Source organism: Haliotis cracherodii, unplaced genomic scaffold, assembly GCF_022045235.1.
Source record: "Haliotis cracherodii isolate W230 unplaced genomic scaffold, xgHalCrac1.p SCAF_25, whole genome shotgun sequence".
Lineage (NCBI taxonomy): Eukaryota > Metazoa > Mollusca > Gastropoda > Lepetellida > Haliotidae > Haliotis > Haliotis cracherodii.
This window is the reverse complement of record NW_027266281.1, coordinates 4,013,288-4,030,098: the sequence shown is the minus strand read 5'-3', so window position 1 is coordinate 4,030,098 and position 16,811 is coordinate 4,013,288. Positions and strand designations below refer to the sequence as shown.

At 43.6% G+C, this 16,811-nt stretch overlaps 2 pseudogenes; one reads left to right on the top strand and one right to left on the bottom strand.

Moving 5' to 3' along the window:
- Positions 1-8,147: 8,147 nt before the first annotated feature.
- LOC139472649 (antifreeze protein Maxi-like) lies at positions 8,148-9,286 on the bottom strand (annotated as a pseudogene).
- Positions 9,287-12,969: 3,683 nt separating this feature from the next.
- Positions 12,970-15,879, top strand: LOC139472648 (uncharacterized; annotated as a pseudogene).
- Positions 15,880-16,811: the final 932 nt, after the last annotated feature.

Genomic DNA, 16,811 nt, shown 5'->3' with positions numbered 1-16,811 from the left:
GGGGTTGAACGAATCCACGACGTAATAGGTTGAAGACAAACACCGACTTTCCGCATCCACTGGGTCCAACAACGATGGTATTGGAGGGTATAAGGAACTTGAATCGTCCGTGTCGCTGGTGTTCCCGAGATGAAAGCAAACGTGGAGATATTTCCTGATGAGGAGGAGGAGGGTGTTTATCGGGAAGAGGAGGAGTAAGGTGTTTATCCAGAGGAGGAAGAAGAGAAGACGAGTCTTGAGTTGATCTATGCACGTGCTTCTGATGTCTCTGTAGATTATCTTTTCGCGCAAAACTCTTGCCACAGTCTGGACAGGTGGTAACCTCCATAGTGAACAAATACAAGTGCGCGATAAGAGGGTCTGAACCATTCTTTAATACCCTTCACCCATGCAATGCTTAAAGACAGCTTGGGTTCATTTCACAGCGGCTTTTTTATTTTCGACACAGGTTTCCTGAGGAGTAGGAGGAGGAGGAGGAGGAGGTGGAGGAAGAGGAGGTGTTGGTTGTGGAGGGTGTTTATCCAGAGGAGGAGGAGGAGGAGGGTGTTTATCCAGAGGAAGAGGAGGAGGAGGAGGGTGTTTATCCAGAGGAGGAGGAGGAGGAGGAGGAGGGTGTTTATCCAGAGGAGGAGGAGGAGGAGGAGGAGGAGGGTGTTTATCCAGAGGAGGAGGAGGAGGAGGGTGTTTATCCAGAGGAGGAGGAGGAGGAGGAGGAGGGTGTTTATCCAGAGGAGGAGGAGGAGGAGGAGGAGGGTGTTTATCCAGAGGAGGAGGAGGAGGAGGAGGAGGGTGTTTATCCAGAGGAAGAGGAGGAGGAGGAGGAGGAGGAGGAGGGTGTTTATCCAGAGGAGGAGGAGGAGGAGGAGGAGGAGGGTGTTTATCCAGAGGAGGAGGAGGAGGAGGAGGGTGTTTATCCAGAGGAGGAGGAGGAGGAGGAGGGCGTTTATCCAGAGGAGGAGGAGGAGGAGGAGGGTGTTTATCCAGAGGAGGAGGAGGAGGAGGGTGTTTATCCAGAGGAGGAGGAGGAGGAGGAGGGTGTTTATCCAGGGGAGGAGGAGGAGGAGGGTGTTTATCCAGAGGAGGAGGAGGGTGTTTATCCAGAGGAGGAGGAGGAGGAGGAGGGTGTTTATCCAGAGGAGGAGGAGGAGGAGGGTGTTTATCCAGAGGAGGAGGAGGAGGGTGTTTATCCAGAGGAGGAGGAGGAGGAGGAGGAGGGTGTTTATCCAGAGGAGGAGGAGGAGGAGGGTGTTTATCCAGAGGAGGAGGAGGAGGGGGGTGTTTATCCAGAGGAGGAGGAGGAGGAGGAGGAGGGTGTTTATCCAGAGGAGGAGGAGGAGGAGGGTGTTTATCCAGAGGAGGAGGGTGTTTATCCAGAGGAGGAGGAGGAGGAGGAGGAGGGTGTTTATCCAGAGGAGGAGGAGGAGGGTGTTTATCCAGAGGAGGAGGAGGAGGGTGTTTATCCAGAGGAGGAGGAGGAGGGTGTTTATCCAGAGGAGGAGGAGGAGGAGGAGGAGGAGGGTGTTTATCCAGAGGAGGAGGAGGAGGAGGAGGGTGTTTATCCAGAGGAGGAGGAGGGTGTTTATCCAGAGGAGGAGGAGGAGGAGGAGGGTGTTTATCCAGAGGAGGAGGAGGAGGAGGGTGTTTATCCAGAGGAGGAGGAGGAGGGTGTTTATCCAGAGGAGGAGGAGGAGGAGGAGGAGGGTGTTTATCCAGAGGAGGAGGAGGAGGAGGGTGTTTATCCAGAGGAGGAGGAGGAGGAGGGTGTTTATCCAGAGGAGGAGGAGGAGGAGGAGGAGGAGGGTGTTTATCCAGAGGAGGAGGAGGAGGAGGAGGAGGGGGGTGTTTATCCAGAGGAGGAGGAGGAGGGTGTTTATCCAGAGGAGGAGGAAGAGGGTGTTTATCCAGAGGAGGAAGAAGAGAAGGCAAGTCTTGAGTTGACCTGTGCACCTGCTTCTGATGTCTCTGTAGATTATCTTTTCGCGTAAAACTCTTGTCTCAGTCTGGACAGGTGGTAACCTCCATAGTGATCAAATACAAGTGCCCGATGACAGGGTCTGAAGCATTCTTTTATTTCCTTCAGCCATGCGACGCTTCATGGCAGGTCGGATTCGTTTCACAACAGCCTTTACTTTCGACACAGGTTGCATTTTCAGTAAAGTCATTTTCGCTTTCTTGGTTGTCATCTTTTTCTTCTTAGATGCAACCAGTCTCTTCGGCGACCCCTTTGATGCCATTGATTTTCTCCGACATGTTTTTCTCGACTTGGTCTTGCTATGCTTTGTGAAAATGACTGTAGGTCCAAATATATCCTCTGAAACTCTCTTCATTTTGAAAACGGACGTCTTATCTGTCAGCAAGGTTAGAGTGCAAATGTCAGTCACTCAACACGACCGTTGAGTTTTATAACACATATTGACATAGATCACACTCTTATTCCTGGGCTGATAATCTCAGCAGACGCAGCCCCCCCGAACGAGCATGGAGAAAAGGTGCAAAAAGGCGGCAAAATTCAGTTGTAATAACATTCCATTTCACGTGCGATGTCAAGTTTTCATATGATGATATTCTTTACTATCGAGTGTTCTTTGTTAATGTAAGTAAATTGCATCTGGTCAGTTGACCCTGTATTCATCTAATAAACCTGATACATCACTTATACATTTACACATTAATGAGTTATCTTGCATATTAATGAGGGATTGGTGACCTAAGTTTCCATATAAGGATATTCATTACTATCCATTGTTCTTTGTTAATGAATGCTCAAGTAATCTTACCTCTTAGAAGTTATCCACTAAACTACATTATTTCACTCTATTTTTTCTCATGAAAATGATTCTGGGTATGGGTTAAACGAGTATTTTTCCATTGAAAAAAGGAAACTGAATTGACATTTTGAACTCCAAACATCTTTTAGAAAAAGAATGTAATTTTACAGTATTAAAACGTCTCAGACCAGACTGGCATACTTTGCAGTCTTCAACACACGGGTTTCGCGATACCGACTCTATATTTCTCAGAGCTGACCTCTTGGAGTCAAGACTGTTAACCCTTATTTTTTTATTTAGTTGTCATGGCAACTGAATGTTAAAAGGAACTTATAAGAGGTAACACTAGAAGAGTTAAGAACTGGACATGTGGTTTCTATGGAAATTCAACTCACACCCCTCTTTGCCACATGTGACAGTCATAACTACACGAAATACATGCATCAATGGAATATGTCTAACAATGACATTCCTTTCCCCGTGAATCACATTTGAACCTCGTAGTAGCCACTTCCATATAGGGACATTCATTACTATGCTTTTTTCTCACTTAATGAAGGACTCATTAACACATTTCCTTCTTGCATTGGAACAACAGACCTCTCATTACTCTTTCTGACCTGTGACGTCATGATTATATTTCACAATGAATGAGTTATTGCACTTATGGATCAACGTAGCCTGAGATGTGGAATGGTGCCTCATAGAACTGACTTGTAGGTCAGGCGCGAGATTCAAACCGAGGACACGTGACAGCCCGTGAGCGTTCATGGCAACGTCCGCCATCTTGTTTTTTAGACACGTGTTGTTCTACGTTTAACGAATGGTCAAGTAATTAATTGCATGATTGCATCCGGTCAGTTGACCCTTAATGAATGTAATTGAATATCGGGAGATCTCTCTACATGCACCTATTCCTGGGCATTTTTTTTAATCCTACCACACATAGCCGGCCACCGAATGTGCACAGAGAAATGTCTTCAAAGCAAAAGGTTCAAATGTTCACCACATGTTCTCGCGCCAAAATGGTCTCACAATGACATTCCATTCTGCGTGAGTCAAGATCCAACCCAACCCCGGTCGTAGTATCATGTCCATATAGGGACATTCATTACTATCCCGTGTTCTACGGTTAACGAATGGTCAAGTCATTAATTGCATGATTGCATTTGGTCAGTTGACCCTTTATTAACCTAAATGACCTATGACGTCATGCATACATTTGCATATTAATGAGTTATTCTGCATATTAATGAGGCAATGACGTTGACAACACCCTCCACCCCAACCCCAAGGTCAAGGTTATGTGACGTCATCAGTCACGTGAGGTTACTAGGTGCACTTATGACGTCATCAAATGAGGGGGGTGAGGGGGGATAGTTATCCAAAGTTATCTACTAATGTGCACCATGAGCTGCCTAAAATGGTCATGCCGCCTCCGTGGTCTTGTGGTAGAGAGTCCGCCCGGAGAGCGGAAGGTCCGGGGTTCTATCCCCGGCCGGGTTATACCAAAAGACGTCAAAAGATGGTACTTGATGTTACCCTGTCTGGCGCTCGGTGTTAAGGGACTAGAACAAGGACTAGTCGGCTCGGAGTCAGTATACTGTGTCTGAGTGGGGTATTCATGTCAAACTGCGGCATATCCAGGTGAGCTAGCACTATAAATCGGCATCAGTCCGGACTAGTACAAGCAGCCACATACACACACACACGTGCATGCAGGTCGCTATATAAGTGCAATAATCTTGGACGCGACGTTATAACCCAATTTCAGCTCACCTCACCTCACTTGAAGTGTGCCACGACTGGCATAATCTCACAACAGTGATATGTGTCTGTATGAGACACAATAAGGAAGAATGGCTCTATTCGCTGCAGTGTAGCGGTCACAGTACCTGGTGCTTGTCTTCTTTCAGTAAATTAAGATATTTGAAGATTACAGGTATGAATACAAGCTCAATGAAGGCTACCATGGGTAATTATGCTCAGTTGTGTTTTGTTAATATGTTTACGGTGATTTGTTTGATGTATTTGGGTTATCTGAAGCTCTGTTAACGACAAAAACATGTTGTACCAGTGTAGAGCACTTTTCCCATTTTATATAACATTGTGTGAGGACTGACTGTACCTGTGCGGATAGCCATTGCCTCGACACATCCAGTGTATGATTGAAGAATGGCATGTTCATACAGTGAGTCAGTGAGAGTGATATTTCAAGAGGAATCAAGCAATATATATTATACACGCTCATGATTTCTTAATTTATTTCGTTTAGAAAAAAGTAAAAACATTTACAATCTTGGATACTAGCAGCATGTATATACATCGGGTGTGGACCACGGTGATTCAAAGTGGCTGACAGTATTCAGTATCCTATAAACCTGTTTACATTTGAGTGAGTGAGTGAGTGATTTGGGTTTAACGCCGCTTTTAACAGTATTCCATTTATATCACGGTGTGTCAGCTTAATGTGGGAGGAAAGCCCGAAGTGATGCAGGTCTCAGACGCTTACGTCTTCCGTGAAACCCACGAACACGGGTATGGTACTGACAAACCTAGAAACATAATCGGGGAAAACCGGGATTCGAGGCCAAAATCATAGGTTTCTGGAGCGCCGAAGGGACGCAAGTCTGCATGTATGTCTTGGTGGCGTTCGTGTTTAATCTGTGAGATAGTCACAGCAAACAATTGTGTAGCAGTTCGAAGGGAAACTGTCTGAGTGTGCACTTCCCACTTGTACAGTTAGGTTACTTACACTAGGCCGGGGCTAACAGTACAATTGACGTGGCCATGTTTGTCCACATCGTTTATTGATGATGATATTGATGACGAGACCTCCATGTCGATTGCAGGTGAGAACTGCTTTTCAGAAACCTATAAGTGCTTGTCCCGTGAGACAGTGGCTCGGGGATGTCTTAGACGACTGGGCCATCCGTGCCCCATCTTGTCAGTTTGAAGACATGTGCAAAACACATTGGCCTAGAGCGATATAAAGTAACATATAGTATATTAATAATTAATTAATAAAACAATTAATTGCATCCCTTAGGCTGACATGCCGTGATATTACTGGAATACTGTTAAAAGCGGCGTTAAACCCACTTCACTCACTGACTCGCTTGGTCTGTCCACACAATGATGGTCCTCGGGTTTCATGAAGTTTCTATATGGCCTGCGTGATTTCTCTCACAGCTTAGAAAACTGCGGGCGCTCTTAACCCAACTCATTCACTCATTATATCCGAGTGTGGTGGTGAGGTGAAGTGGGTTTTGACTCCAGATTATTGCACTTCTATAACTGGCAGGTGTGGAAGTGTCTGTGTCTGCTTGTACTAGTCCGTACTGACGCTGATTTTACAGTGCAAGCCCACTGAGATGCCATGCCGAAGTTTTAACATGAATACCCCACTCAGACACAGTATACTGACTCCGAGACGACCACTCCTTGTTTTAGCCTCTTAATGCCGAGCACCAGGCAGGAAAACAACAAGTACCATATAATATGATGTTAGTTTGACGCGACTGGGGATTGAACCACCGACCTTCTGCTCTCGGGGCAGACGTTCTATCCAGTGCACCATGGAGACAGTCAATGTTACCAGCATTGCAATGTTTTCTGATGAATCTTAGCTACAATTAAGAAAATGTATGGCATGTGTTCATTTCAACATCCTCCTTCCCCTCCTATAGTTTAAGAGCTTTACCCTTTACTTCCAGATCCTCTTTGAGGAATATAAGACAATGACTCTAATATTAAATCTCCACAGTATGCAAACAAACAGGATTAGTCATTCTGCTAAAAAAGACAACACTTGAAATTGGAATAAAACAGGGTCACTTTCAATTTACTGAATAGATAGATGTACGTTTGAAAACATCAACAAATCTCACACAAGATCATCCAATCACAGGTATCTCAATCTACAAACAGTCATTCTCTACCAAAGCTGCTGGCCGAACGACTGTTTGTTTGTTGTTTAACCCCACACTCAGCAATATTCCTGCTATATGACGGCAGTAGTTGTGTGCAGTAGTACAGAACCGCTCCTGGCTTCTGATTGGTCGAGAGGATCTGTGACGTCACTTCCGGTTTGGTCACGTGACTGCGCATGCGCGCAGGGCATGCTGGGAGTTGCGTCGCATCCGTTTCCGGTGGCGTGCGCAGCTCCAAGAGGACGTCACCTTCGTTTCCGGGGAGGAGGGAAAACCCGGAGAGGCGGTCGTAAAAGGTGAACAGATCAAAGGTTGAAAGAAGCGCGTCAAAAATCTTTTTTGTTGTTGTTTTAAAAATAGACGTGTCAGCGGTGGCGATGTCGGCGGCGGCGGCGGCGGCGGAGGGGGAAGGGAGGAGGAGGTGGAAGGACGGAGGGAGGGAGGGAGGAGGAGGAGGAAGGACGGAGGGAGGGAGGAGGGATTCAGGGAGGGAGGAAGGTGGGAGGGGAGTCGGGTTCTTTGTTTTGTTTTGTTTTGGTGTGTGTGTGGCTATGACATGTGGAGATGATAGTTCACTGAGACGAGCTTATCAAAGTTAACAAACACAGTCTACAACTCTGCCACTTTGTTGCTAGGTTGACGTCATATCGGCGAAGGATCTTGCAACAACATGTCACAAATCATGTCATCTTGTATGGTGATGTGTTTCCACAAGGCGATCGTGTATTGTAGCCCACGATGACAGTCGTTTGTCTAAGTGAAAAGGCGGTGAGTGGCAAATTTAAAGGTGCTAAAGGTGTTGGCTGAATTCTAACGGTGAATCGACAGGCATAGACATGAACGTGATGTACTTCGTGTCACCCCCATGCAAACGTGGTGCCACGCGTGACGACAAACAGACGTTGACGTTGATCCATAGGATGATTATTATCATCAATGATGCCGAGGAGTCGGTACTCGTGTAGGTCGACAGGCGTACTGTCATTCGTGTCTCCATGTACACGTCATGTACGTTGTGTGTTGTCATGCAAAACGTAATGTACTTCATGTTGCCATGCAGTCGTGATGTCATGCGTGTGTGTATTCAAACACACGTTGATCCACAGGATTAATGATCCTATTTTGTATTTTATAAGGAGAGAGAGAGAGAGATCGATAGACATACGTGGTGTTTGACTCGTGTCTCCAGGCACACGTGGTGTATAACGCGTCTCTATTTATATATATTTATTTTAATATTTTGAGACTTACCATGGTGGTGTCACGCGTAGGTGCGTGCCTTCAAGAGCACGAGGGGGAGGATGTGGGTTCTTTTGGATTGTTGTTTGTGTTGGCAAAGCAAGCAGGGTGGGTGTCGATTAGTCTGAACACCATGTGGACTCCATCATGTCTTACCAGGCAGCTGATCTTTCAAGCATGGCCTTTTTCTTTTATCTATTTTTTTATTTTATTTCATCCCTTTGGTGTGCACTATTGGTGCCACTGCTGCTACCAATGCTGTTGCCACTGGTTTTGGTGTGGGTGCTGTTGATGAGGGTGCTGTGGTGACTGCCACTGGTCTTGGTTTGGATGCTGCAGCATCTGAGGTGTCCATCGGTGATGGTGGTGAAGGTGGTGGTGATGATGACTGCCCTGAAGTTACTCCTGTTACTACGGCGACGAGTGCAGCTGTTGCTGCTTCTACTGCTGTGGGTGTGGCGGCTGTGGCTGTTGCTGCCGCCAAGGATAGTGCTGAGACGAATTTTCTTGTTGCTGCTGCTTCTCGGGGTGTCCCCTTCGATGCCCTCACACCTGCCGCGCATTGCGCCATCTGTAGCGCATTGATGAATACTTTTAGTGAGGGTGTTGTTGCTGCGTCTGCAACTGCATCTTCTTCTTCCTGTGTAGTAGCTGCTTCTGCTGCTGCTATAGGTGTTGTTGATGGTGTTGTCTGCGATGAGTACTGCTGCAGCAAGGGTGCATGTGAGGTTACTATTTCAACGAGTGCTACTGCTGCTGCTCCTATGGCTGCAGGTGTTGCTGCGGCTGATGATAGTATCGCTGTCCATAGTGCTGATTCGAGTTGTTGTGCTGCTTTCACTGCTTCTGAGGGTGTTGTTGTTAGTATGGGTGCTGCTTCTGCCGCTGCTGACGCTGCAATGAGTGCTGAGGTGAGTACGTCTGTTTCTTTTAATGTTCCCTCTGCTACCACTGCGGTAAGTGCTGCGACGTGTGGTACTGCTGCTTTTTGGGCTGCTTTGAGTATGGATGCTGTGAGTGCTGCTGCCTCAGGTGTTGGGGTTGACTTTTCGACGTTTCCATGAGTTCCATGCTGGTGATGCAGATGCCATACTCCAGAGGCAGAAATGTGTCCACAACACTCCTTAACTTCTCATGCATGCAGTCATGGGAAGCTTTGTACAAGGCACTTGTTCTCATCATCTCCCAATGTAGAACTAGCTGTACCCGCAGGATATCCGCCATGGCACGACGGAAATGCTCGCTATTGAGAACGTCCTCGTCCTTGTCCCCCTTCTCCTTCTTCTTCTGTTTGATGACGATGCGGTAGTGGCCATTGTTGTCATACGGTAGCAGTAGTCGGAACATGATGATGTTGTTGCTTGGACCATTCAGTGAAAAGTGATGGCCAGGGAACGTTGGTCGTATTTAAAGACACTGACGCTTTCTGATTGGTGGAAAATCCGACCTTCTGATTGGCTGGTTTCTGTCCCACACGCTACCCACCAGTGTAGTACGTCCTTAGTGTTTCTTTTCCAAAGGGTCAGGCTTGTAGCGTGAGAGAAAGCACAACCTCAGTTCGAGCCATCAGAGCCCACCATGGTCCGAGCGTGGCCTCTGATGGGTCAACAACCCAAGCTTCTGATTGGTCCAATGTCGATCCGGTTTTTCTGTAGGGGGTTCATGTCGATTCAGTTTCGATCCGTTGTGATGAAATAATTTTTTATAGAAAGTCGTCTCTGTACCAAAAGGGGAGCGTGTCTACAGTCAGCCCTGTGGTTTCGTCGTAGACGAGACGTCGCTTGTCGTACACGGTACGATAGTCTTTTCGGGTGGGTCGGGTCACAAGAGTGTTTTCGTGCCGAGGTCCTTTTCGAATGATCTGATGAGGGTAAACCAAACTGATTTTCTCCTCCTCTTTCCCAGGCCGTTGTCCCAGTATCAGTCCTTTCATGGTGTCAAAGTTGAGATGTTGTTGGTTTCGGTAATTCAAAGTGAACCCTCGCACTTTGCAGGTTTTGCGCGTTCCATCGGGTCTGGGGTTCATTAACTCATAGCTGATTGTAACACATCGTCTTTGTTTACTTATCGAATTCCGGACCGAGGTGTGGTGCGACTGTTTTGTCCTTGTGTATCATTGCTAATACACCTGTCAGGTGATGTTGAATCGAACCCTGGCCCATTTAGTAAGGATTTGGATGATATGAAATCAGCAATTATTCAACAAATCAAGGCATCCGAAGACAAACTATTAAAGGAAATCGGTTCAGTGAAAGAAGAACTACAAACATTACTGTGTGACGTCACAGATTTACGAAATCAAGTGAGTACGAACAAGGGAGAACAAGATATCATTCGGCTTGATGTGGATGCGGTCTGTCAAAAACTAGACGATGTATATTATGACTTTAACAATGTTGATACACGTCTAGAGAATCTTGAGAGAAGGGGTCGAAGAAATAATATCATTTTGTATGGTGTTCCAGAGGGACCGAGCGAATCCTATGCAATCTGCAAAAACAAAACTTTGGAAGTGTTGAACAATGCCAGGGAAGCCAATAACATAGATCTGCTTGTTCCAAGAGACATTGAGAGGGCACATAGAATAGGACAACGTATCACTGATAGACCACGCCCTGTGATCGCTAAACTTGTGCACTGGGAGGATAAGATGAAGTCTCTAAGTTTGAGTGATTCCCTTCGGTCAAAGGGATATGGAATTTCCAACGACTTAACTTTAAAACAGAGACAAGAATTAAAGAAATGTAAAGATGAAGACCAATCTAAACATTATTTTTATAAAGGTGGTAAAATTGTGTCAGCACCCAAACAGGTTACGGATGCTTCATTCAATGTCACGGATAGGAGAAGAGGTGGGGTCTCTGACACAATCAACAATTCACCCAGGAACGAGGGGAGTTCGCGCCCCACTACCCGCAGTCAGGCTACCAGCTCTAGGGGCAGCCAGCAGGACCGCACTACCTAGGGGTGTGGCCGGGGCCCATACCAAGACTCAGAGGATTTAAAAAGTGATGACTCTCATACAATAAAACTCTTATATTGGAATATATCTGGATTGAAATCTAAATTAGATGACTGTGACTTTGTTTCATATTTACATTCATTTGACATTGTAGGCCTCACAGAGACGTGGATTCAGAAGTTAGACTTCCAGAACAAGTTTGCTGATTATTTATATTATAATAGACCAGGTGATAAGTTAGCAAAAGCAGGGAGACTCTCTGGTGGTATCATAGTTATGGTTAGAAAACAGCTGAAAAAATATATAAAGCGGAATTGGGGGAAAGAAAGTGGTATTTACATTCTATTAGATAAATTACTGTTTGGTACTGTAACAGATGTGTTATACTGTTGTGTATATATACACCCAGAAGGCTCAACCTATTATGATAAATGTGCTACTTCTAGAAATGGTGTACTGATGTTTCAAGACGAGCTCCTGGATATTTTAAATCAGATCGATGACGTTTCATGTATTTTGGGGGGAGATTTTAACTCCAGAACAGGGACAGAACCCGACTTTGTGGAAGACGACATTTTGGATTATCTTGAAGGGCGTGATAACTCGTCTTGGGACTTCTTGATAGACCATTTTGATCTGCAGAGATACTCCGCTGACACTATTTTGAATAAGTTTGGTAAATGTTTGTTGAACCTATGTTCTGTTTTAAATATTCATATTATGAATGGTCGTTGTGGCAGTGACGCTGGTTTTGGGGACTATACATTCATCAGTAGTACAGGGGCAAGCGTAAATGACTATATTATCTCCACCGTACATATGTTTGAACTCTGTAAATCATTCGACATAGACACACGGTACATTTTCCATTAACAATGGCTTTACGTACGTGTAGGCTTCACTCAGTCATCGAGGGTCATGATGATATTAATTATGCAAGTACATTTAGATTTATGTGGAGAATTGATAAAGAAGAAATATTTCTTTGTAACTTAGCTTCGGACAAGTTTGTATCACTTGTTGAAAAAGCAGTAGATACCGTATTCACAAATATTGATGAAAGTATTGAGTTTATTAGAGAAGCACTCTCCTATGCTGGGAACGAAATGAAGAAAGTGGCTCACGTGGACAAGAAAACACAAAAATGGTTTGATTGGGAATGTCAGTTACTAAAAAAAGAGAGATGTACATGCCTCAACAAATTCAGAAGAGATAAAGATTTACAGTCATTAAGGGAATATACAAGAATTAGAAATCTTTACAAAACCACGTGCAGGGAAAAGAAGATTATAATTCTTGAAAAGAAAAAACAATATTTGGAAGATAACATTAAGTCGTCGAAAGAATTTTGGACAACCCTCCACAAGCTAAATCTACATTATGAGTTTAAAAATAATATTGAAATTGATAAATGGTATGATTATTTCAAAAATATGTTTAGTGGTAATGGTGTTGGGGATGATACCTACTTTGAATTATCAGATCAGGAAACATGTGATAATGACATAACTGCTACAATCCTTGACTCGCCAATCACAAGAGAGGAAATTCAAAAAGCTATCTACGATTTGAAAAACAGCAAGAGTTCCGGCATAGATGGTTTAATTCCAGAATTTTTTAAACATTCTGTTAATATTCTACTCCCATACCTTGAATTACTGTTTAATAAGATTTTAGAAACGTCTTATTTCCCAAAAGAGTGGACTATCGGTGTGATTGTTCCACTACATATATCAGGATCACATACCGATACCAAAAATTATCGAGGAATTACCCTTCTGAGTGTTTTTAGCAAAATAGTTATTTCTATTATGAATAAAAGGCTCACTTTTTGGTCAGATTCATTAGATCAAATTTCGGAAGAACAAGCAGGTTTTAGACAAGGGTATTCAACCACGGATAATATTTTCGTACTTAATGCGATTATTCACAAATACATGCAGAGAAAAGGTGGAAAATTTTATGCAATTTTTGTTGATTTCAAAAAAGCGATTGATTCTGTAAACAGAAATATAATGTTGTCATTGTTTCTTTCAAATGGGGTGAGTAATAAAATGGGTAAACTATTATGCAATATTTATCAAAATGTAAAGTCATGTGTTAAAAATCGGGGAATATACTCTGATGTCTTCACATGTAACATTGGTGTACGCCAAGGCTGTATTCTTAGCCCATTTCTGTTCTGTTTTTTCATTAATGAACTAGCTGCACAAATTAAGGAAAATTGTACGGATGGTATACAGCTGCATCCAGATATTGTTAAGATATTTCTGTTGCTTTTTGCTGATGATATAGTCCTGTTCTCTAGTACGATAAAAGGTTTACAGAATTTGATAGATCAACTGGAGCTGTACTGTTCTAATTGTAAACTCCAAGTGAACACTGAGAAAACGAAAGTGTTAGTTTTCAAAAAGGGAAATAAATCAAGTAGGGAAAAATGGTTCTTCAACTCACAACCGTTAAAAATTGTCACTTCTTATAAATATCTGGGACTAACCTTCACAGGCAGATTAACGTGGAATTGCCACACCAGTAATGCAGCAATGCAGGCAAAAAAGATACTTATGGGAATCTTACATAGTTTGAAAACGTTCACTGATCTCTCATATCAAACCTTTTTTAAAATATTTGATACAAAAATTACTCCAATTCTTTTATATGAAGCAGAGGTCTGGGGGCATACTGAATACAGAACTATTGAACTGGTCCATCTATATGCTTGTAAACGATTCCTTGGCGTAAAAAAACTCTACATCGAGTGTTATGGTATATGGTGACTGTGGACGTGTACCACTTTACATATTTCAGCATATTAGAATTCTCAAGTATTGGTTCAAGATTCTTAAAATGCCTATTGATAGATTACCTAGAAAATGTTACAATATGATGTTATTGTATGAAAAACATGGAAGCCGCAATTGGGTATATGATGTAAAGTCGTTATTAAATGATTGTGGCTATGGGTATGTTTGGCGTAATCAATGTGTACCAAACAATCCAGATTCATTTTTAGTTTCTTTACGCCAAAGACTTAAGGATATATACTTGCAAACATGGGCATCGCATGTTTTAAGTTCAGAAAAATGCAATTATTACAAGCTTTTCAAGACAACAATTTCCCCAGAATACTATTTGTTTGACATCAACTTTAAAAGGTTTAGAATAAGTTTAGCACAATTAGGATGCAGCTCTCATAGACTTAGGATCGAAGTAGGCAGGCATAGAAACATAGACAGAGAATTGAGAATATGTGAGCAATGTGATTTAAATGTGATTGAAGATGAGTTTCATTTTCTGTTAGTTTGTCCAAAATACGACCACCTTAGAAGAAAATATATTGATCTGCCTGGTTATGTACATCCCACTATACAAAGATTTACAACGATCATGTCAACAACTGATAAAGATACACTAAAAAATCTATCAATGTTCATTTATCATGCTATGTTAATTAGAATATGACCTGTTAAACGGATCTGTAACCACTCCCGAAAACAGAATTGTAATATGGGCCTGAGGCCTTTCAGTATGGAATAAAACTTATCCTATCCTAAAAAAAACAAACTCATAGCCATAGTTTTTTGGGCCTCCCGACACAAACGTCTTGATGGTGTTTCCGTCCAGTTCGTCTGTAAACTCACCCAACGAATGGCCCAGCTCTGGATTCAGGTCGTCGGGTCGATGAATGTAAATGACGCTGTTCGTGTCAAAGTACAAGGCCCTGCGAGCCACCAGGGCAAGGGTCTCGTACAACTTGAGAAGAACTTGGGCGGTGGCCCAAGCAGTGATGGCGACATTGAAATGAGAATGAGGGGTTTGGTATTCTTTCTTCTGGGTATAGGTCACTTCCACCATGTGTTCGTTGACAACGGTGACATCCTCGATGGTATTGCGTTCATCCCTCCACAAGGCAAAGTACTGTACAGGATCGTTCATATAGATGTTCTGACTGTAGTCAAGCTGTTGTCCAAACTTGCCCCAGAGCGAATTCAGTTGCATCTTGGCAATCGTGCGACGTCCTGGATTTTTTTCGATGCGATCCTTGTCCAACACAATGCCTTCTTTGTCATAGATCTCCTGGATGTAAGCGTCGTGATCCGTACATCCCTCGGGGTATCCACTGGCTTCGAGCTTCTCCTTGAAATGTCGATCGATATAAGTGTCAAAGAGTCCCACTTGCTGGGTGTCGGGGTCATGCTGTGCAAAAGTGTCAAAATGCCAAACGTCGTAGATCTGAGGCGCCTGGCAGTCATACTTTTTCACGGCTTCATGGAGTTCTACGGTGGCGTACATCCCCACCCATGACCTCTCTTCATCCGTGTGCTGGCAGGGGGAGTCTGACCGGGTATCGGCACACGTACGGCACAAAGGACAGAGCAGTTTGCCACACGATCTGTAAGGCAGTAGTGGATGGTAGATTCGTTTCGGAGTAGGACACGACATTGGATCAGTTCTTCCAGTTCAAACAACGTGTCCACAGGGGGTTGATGAAGAAGGGTCGGGTGTCCCGTGGGAAATGCTCCGGTCTTACAAATGTAAGGGTAAAGGGAACAAATATCAATGTACTTGATGGTTTCACCTTCTTTGGCTTCGTAGCATAATCGCGTGGCATTGGTGTGTCCTCCATAGAAGGCGTCGCGAGGGTTGAGCGGCCCAGGGACGTGGATACAGTGGGGTCCCTGTAAGAAAGCACGCAGAACAGAGTCCTCCTGTTGCATTTTTGTAAACTCGTGCTCCCACAGGCTGACGATACGTTTCACCTCAGGGTGTTGATTCAAGAGACTCAGGCGGTAGCGGGTGTCGGTATAAGGGCTCCCAACAACGTGCCCAGGACGGGGTGCGGTTCTCCACGTTGGGTCTTGTGACAGCTCTGGCACCCATGCCAGAAACAGCCCAGGAATTCGTAGACAGTGCCTGTCACTGGATCGTAGCCATCCACACTGTACCGATGTTGGCCCTCTTTACCGGATGTTACTGATGTTGGCATACAGGCCTGGGAATAGTTTCTCTTGGGTTGGTAGCCTTGAGGTGGAAGAATGGCGATGGTATTGGGTTTCAGGTCGTGTTTTCAGAAGGATTTCATGGTGAACGCAGCAGATGTGATCACTTCTACAAAGGGATCCATGCGTCTCTAAGTCAGCGCATCCCCGTCTCAAAATTTCCACATTGCTCTGGCAGTAAGCTTAAAGTTCTCCTTGTAAGTCAAGGTCAAAGGTCAAAGAAGTTTATTGTACAAAAGGCCACCGGCCCATATACAAGAAAGAGTTACGCATGTAGATACAATTACATTTGTTACACATTGGGATATACACGTTGTTTGATTAATTCATTTCTTTTGGCTAATGCATGCTTAATATAAAGAGAAAGATTTAATATATTTGATTCGTTCTTTGTCGTCAGCATAACTACAAAGGCGTTTATCGGTGACATTGCTATTAAATAATCTTTTATATATTTCTTTCGGAGATCATTGTAAAATGGACAGACAAACACAAAATGAATTTCATTTTCTATCTCTAGCTTACACAATGGACAAATTCTTTTCACTTTTTCAATGGACAGTTTTCTTCCTTCATTTACAAATAGGTCTAGCAAACCAAGTCGATATTTAATTAACTGTTTTCTTAAGTTTTCCGTAGTGAGTACTGATAAATATATTTCTGGTTGAAGTAAAGTCTTGAAAGTTTTGTAATATTCATAACGCGAACTATCCTCTAAAGTGGAGTGCCATTCTTGGTAGAACATATTTATAGACCGATTCCGAAATTCATTAAGAAACATATTTACATTTCCAACTGACTGACATAGCCATATAAAACCAAAACCATGCGAAAATAAAAGATTTCTTATATGCGATGTCCAAGTATTCTTTCCCATGTTATCTAAATGTAGAAGCATGTTATAGGCTAA